A 6000-nucleotide genomic window follows, 5' to 3' on the forward strand; every position below is an offset into this window, starting at 1 on the left:
TTTGGCATAAACTGCATCTTCACACTGTTCTGCAGAGTTAAACCGTGCCAAGACTGAAGTATTGATTGCTACTTATTGCACACTGCATACTAATAAATCCTATCCCTGTGTCCTAGCCAGCCGCGCACATACAACTCCAAAGAAATCACTTCTATATTTTAAGACTCCTAACTATCTTCCATAATAATGTGAGACGAAGAAATTCATCCAGCTCATTCATGCACAAACACGCAGGAAGCAAAACCAACCAGCTCCATATGTCCAGTTCAGCTCACAACACTACAACAGGGGCACCTGCACCAGGCTGGACACTGTGACCTCCCACAAAGAGAAAGAGAAAAAATTTCCCAGTGGTCCATTATGAAAGCTGAATTCATACTGCAGTGCTCACACTACATTTTCGTATGATTCTTCTTTTTTTTCCTATTCTTAAGCAGACACTGTATCCTTCTTTTCTAGATAGTTACTGTTCTAATTGAACAAACGATCTATGGTTCTGTGACTCTGTGAAACTGTAGGGGACCATTCAGAAGGACAGGTCTTGCATGCTAAACTCTATAGACATATACCTGTGTTTCAGAAAGACTGACTCAGGAATCTGGTAATAAAGAGACTTTAGTTAGATCTCTCTATCCTTTTAAGCTTAAGACTAAAAGTTGTTATCCTCCTTTAACTTCACTCTGAACATCACTGTTCTCCATCTAATTGTCTGAAGATGTACACCCACATTGGAGCGACTATTAACATACTTGTATTTTGTCAGAAGTCTGAGATTTTGGTGTGAATAAATGGAGAATGATGGAGGGATCATTTTCCAGTGTGTTACTGCAATTGACTAAATGTCTGAAGCAGCTCAGCTGAATAATACGCAAGGACTAATTTAACCCATTGTTTCAAAAGCCTGGCTCTAATATTTCGTAAATAACAGTGAAATAGTGATGTGCATTCTTAAATCCTATTGTGATCAATGGACCATAGCCAGGACCAAGATGGTCAGACCCAAGAGTTTTATTGAGTAATTCCAGCTCAGTTTTTAAGGACAGCTCCAGGTTCAGCCTATTCTAAGCTTCCTACCTGCAAATATGTATCAGTCACATGCCCTGTGTTAGCTTTGTCTGCAGAACTTCATGCCTCAAAAGCTTGCTAAAATCCCTTTATCTTCTTTTTAAACTAAAAGTTTAATGCGTTTATTTACTTATTTATTTGGCTACTCACTCTGAGGTACCCCAGAATTCATCAGAAAACCAGCGAGACTGAGTAGTTCTGTTAGAAACTCTGATGGAAGTGGCGGAAATGAGGAGACATCAGAATGATCACCCTGAGAGAAATGGTGACCAAGATGTCACCTAGCATGAAGCTATGGCCCTCTTGTACCCTGAAGTCTTACACTACCTGCCCCCACACCTGGAGAGGTAGAAGCAGGACTGTGGGCCCTTAAGGTGCTGCACAAAGGCAAACAGAATCCTGGAATGGCTTTGATTGGAAGGGACCTCAAAGCCCACCCAGTCCCACCTCATGCCTTAAGCAGGGCTGCCCCCCAGCAGCTCAGTTGTCCAGGGCCCCATCCAACCTGGCCTTGAGTGCCTCCAGGGATGGGGTACCGCAGCTTCTCTGGGCATCTGTGCCAGCGCCTCCCCACCCTCTGAATAAAGAATTTAATTCTATCAATCTAATCTACATTTCTCTTCTTCTCGTTTAAAGCCATTCTCTCTTGCCCTATCACTACTAGACTATGTAAAAAGTTGCTCTCCCTTGTGCTTACAAGCTCCTTCAAGCACTGGAAGGCCTCAATGTGGTCTCCTTGGAAACTTCTCCCAAGCTAAACAAGCCCAGCTCCCTCTACCTTTCTTCATAGGAGAGGTGCTCCAGCCCTCTGACCATCTTTGCAGCCCTCCTCTGGACCCACTCCAACAGTTCTGCATCCTTGCTGCGCTGGGGGCCCCAGGTCTGGATGCAGTACTCCAGATGGAGCAGAGCAAAGGGGGGCAATAACTTCCAAGCAAGAGCACCAGAGATTGTCTGTTAAAGCTGAGGGGTTACACGTGTTACACGTGTTCTGGGAATGGAAATGGGTGTAGAAGTAATATGTCACCCTCTTTATCTGGCTCTTACACCACTGGCAAATAAAAACATAGCAACACATTCTCATCCATTTTGTGTGAAAACTCTGAGTGCTTTTCTACATGTAGCTGCTTAAAATTGCAAATTTGCAAAACTGCTTGTCATGGTGTATTTGACTAAAAAGAAATAAATGCCTTGGAACTTGTGTAACTGCAGCGCTTTCAATGATTCTGGCTATCTGCAATTTGCAGCTCTCTCTGTCATTGCTGATATTTAGTTCATCTCTTTCAAAGCCCCCAGTGCATTAAATCACTTTGTAAATGAAAAGAAATGTGCTTTGTCCAGCAGACAAATAGTGGGTAGGAGATCTTCCAGGGTAACACCAAGCCTGCAAAAAGCTTTTGAAATCTCATTACTCAAACGCCTAATGGCCAGAGTAACAGTCGCTGTGCAGTCTTCTCTGTTTATTGTGCATTGTGGATGAACGACACACAACACAACAACACTCACTATGTTAGTGGACAACTTTCCAGATTTGATTCCCCTCATACAATTTTCCATAAATGTAGAAAACCAGTGCTTATATGTTATAAAAATACTGAATGTGGCTTTAGAGGATTGACGTACTGTGTATCATAGTATTTTTAAATACTATGCCCAGAGTCTCATCTCAGACACCTCACCTTGCTCACTGCTTAACATACTGTTTATAACATTTGTAATTTTTCCCTCATGTCTGTCTTGGAAATCTAAAGTAATGTAAGCACGACCAAGGCTTGGATTCATTAATGGCTAATAAAGAGAGACTGCCAGCTGTTGCCTTGTGCAAATCAGGATACTGATCACTTTCTCTCTCACTCCTCTTCCTGTCCTCTCTCTCCAAAATGAGGTCTGACTTCACACTAATGTGTTCTTGAAAACAGACACTGATAGAACAAAGAACTTCAGGCTGCCTTCTGTAAGATCTGACTGAAACTATAGAACAGATTCAAACTGCATAGCAGATGAAAACATTACAACACATACATAATTCTGACCTCCTGAATTTCGTTTTCTTACCAAGCTGGGTTAAAAATCACTTCAGTATGTCCATTCCCAAATTAATACACCAGCATTTGGCAAAATATACTGAGATACCACTACGTATTTCTAATGCTTCCAGAAATGGAAACCCCAGAAAGATCAGTGGCAGCATTTTTAAAAGCACACTACATTTATCTACCTGTCCCAGCAAGTCAGTGGTGAAGCAATGAATGATTCCAACAGGGTAACTCCTGAATTTGATTTGAGTCATTACAAAAAAAAAAAAAAAAGAATAAAACCAACCACCCAGACTCATTTGCCTTGAGAGGTGTGTGAGAGCAGGTGAGGAGCCATGGGCCTGTATGGAGAGGAGATGCACTTCAGGCCCAGAGAACTTTATGCAGAGCAGATGGAATCAGCAGGGATGAGGAAGCACATTTAAAGCTACTGCTGTAGGGAACTGCTAAGGGATGCAAATCTGAGCTCAGTTCTGAAGGCGGAACCAATCCACTCCCTCTGTTCAAAAACTTTGGAACAAAAACCAAACATCAAAAAATAACATTTTTTTCTGTGAGGTGCTCTTATTTCAGGGAACTATGAACAAATGTCTTCAAATTCTGCATTCATTATTTATCTTCCAGCAAGGAATCCGGCAGTTCCAAAAGTCCCAAGCACAGATGCCAAACTATTTATGCTGACCGAAGAAAGTGATGAATCAAGAGCTAAACAACATTTGTATAGGGGAGCAGGCTGTGAATCGTGATTTGTGAGCTGTATTATGCTGTAGTCCCCAATGTGACAATGGAGTCCCATGGTCAGATTTCACTCTAATTAGGAAAGCAGTTTGAACACACTGGTGTGCATCTTCCTTTGGAACCAACCAAAAGAACGTGGAGAACTACCTTTGAAAGGCAAACGCACAGATTTGTTTTACTTCTCAGGTGTCAGATCTCTAGTTCAGCAGAGGATTTAATGTGTTTTAAAAATACAAAGCTTAGCCCCCTTTGTTTACTCCCTTCTTCACATCCACTTCTTGAGACATTCGGTTCTTTTCACATGCTTTTGAAATTCACATGCATTCTTACTGACAAGAATGACCTTAAATTCCCTAGTGGCTGGGTGGCTCATCAGGACTTCTTTATGACTAATGAATTCTTCTCACTCTCTTAAAGTTTCATCATTTGGGCTATTGTTTCCCCAAGGGTATGTCTTTGTGCATTCGAAAACTGCATGAGATCCTTCCCACATATGCTGCGGCTGATGCAGCTGACCTCCAAGCACGTGGGGAAACTCAGCAACTTTATATCTTGGTATCAGCAGTGAGTTAAGAGCTAAGCTCTTATGCAGCTGTAAGGATAACTTCTGCTCACGTGAGTACCCTGCTATTCCTCCTCTTTTTCTTCCTGTTCTTATTCAATAGTGTTTATGGCAAAGTTATTGAATTCCCAAAAATAAAAAGCTATGCTTTGCTCTCCAGCTGAGAGCCATTAGATGCAGAGGGGATCTACCTGTGAAACTGCAGGGGGTGACAAAGGGGGTTGTCTGCATCCTTGTCTCACCCTTCTGCTGTTCAGCTGCCTCTGACCTCTATCTACACCTCAGCATTCCCAAATATTATAAAGGGGGGGGGAAAGCTTTTTTGAAAATGAGTGACCATGTTAATAACAAAGATAATCTTTTCTTCCCTGTTCTTCCCAGAAAGTCCATTTGCTCTCAACACAAAAAGCTTTTTGTTTGTATGTTTGTGAGAGTGAGGAAGTCAGGAGATGTTCAGGCTTTTGCAAATCTTGAGTGATGACAAGTGAGAACAAATATTTTTCCATTCTCCTGGATTTACTTGAAATTCTGTGAAGTTCTTAAGCTTTCCTCTGAAAACATTGGCTGTTTGAAGTGGCTCTAAGTGACAAAATGCAGTCCCTTTCACCTTTTTGATGACGTAAAATTAAGTAATAGCTACTGTTTTTAGAAGTGCCAGAAGAGGACATATTATCCTCTTTCCACGTATTTAGCTGTTATACCAGCTTCTCACGCTGTCTAGCACCTTGCAGTTGCTATTGTTAGTGGCTTTTAACATGCATTCTTTATGCCTCCTCCCTTCCTACCACAGATCTTCCTCTTTCCAGATGCCAAGCCTTCAGGCTTACACAGATTCACAGCTTAGCACGAGGGACCAGGGTTTGGTACAAATAAATATTGTTCTTCTATCGTTCATCCTGAGAGAGCCCCACTAGGGCAGCCAGGAGGAAGAGCTCAGTATCTCCAACCCCCGGACCTCCTGCCCACCAAATCCTGCTCCTGGGCCTGATTGCTCAAATAACCCCCACTCCTGTTCCTTTCTGCTCTCTGTATGCATTTCTGAGAGCCCATCCTCTGCCAGGCATAAGAGATGCAGCTGACTTCGGGACATAGCCTATTGCTTCACAGGAAGACTGTTTTTCTGATCTAAGCCCACAGGTTTTGGCGCTGGGGGATATCCAATGACTTCTCTCTGCTACTCTCATTAGTGATAAGGGATTAATGCTGCCCTTTCTTTGGGAAGGGAAACACAAAGTCTGTTTTCTCTGAGGAGTTTGCAGAGTAAGATGCTGGCTGATAGCTCAAGGACTTCTTTCAAGACACAACAGAGTGTAAAATGTCGGGTGTTTGTGTGGGTTTGGGCATGGACGGGGAAGAAAGAGGCTTTGTCAGCCTTTATTCTTCATTCTTTCTTCTCCTTATTGACCAAGCTCTCTAACTACACACAAATATGAGCAGCATCTTACACACAGCTGCTGTTTGCGTTCTCAGTGCTGCGGTTGGCACTAGACTCGATCTTTCTTCCAGCCACGGCGTATGCAACTCACATCTGCAGACCACTGACAACACTACAAAGGATTTTTGGAGAAGTCAAGGGCAAAATTAGCCGAGTCCCCTTCA

Source organism: Lagopus muta, chromosome 3 (genome assembly GCF_023343835.1).
Source record: "Lagopus muta isolate bLagMut1 chromosome 3, bLagMut1 primary, whole genome shotgun sequence".
In the NCBI taxonomy this organism is placed as follows: domain Eukaryota; kingdom Metazoa; phylum Chordata; class Aves; order Galliformes; family Phasianidae; genus Lagopus; species Lagopus muta.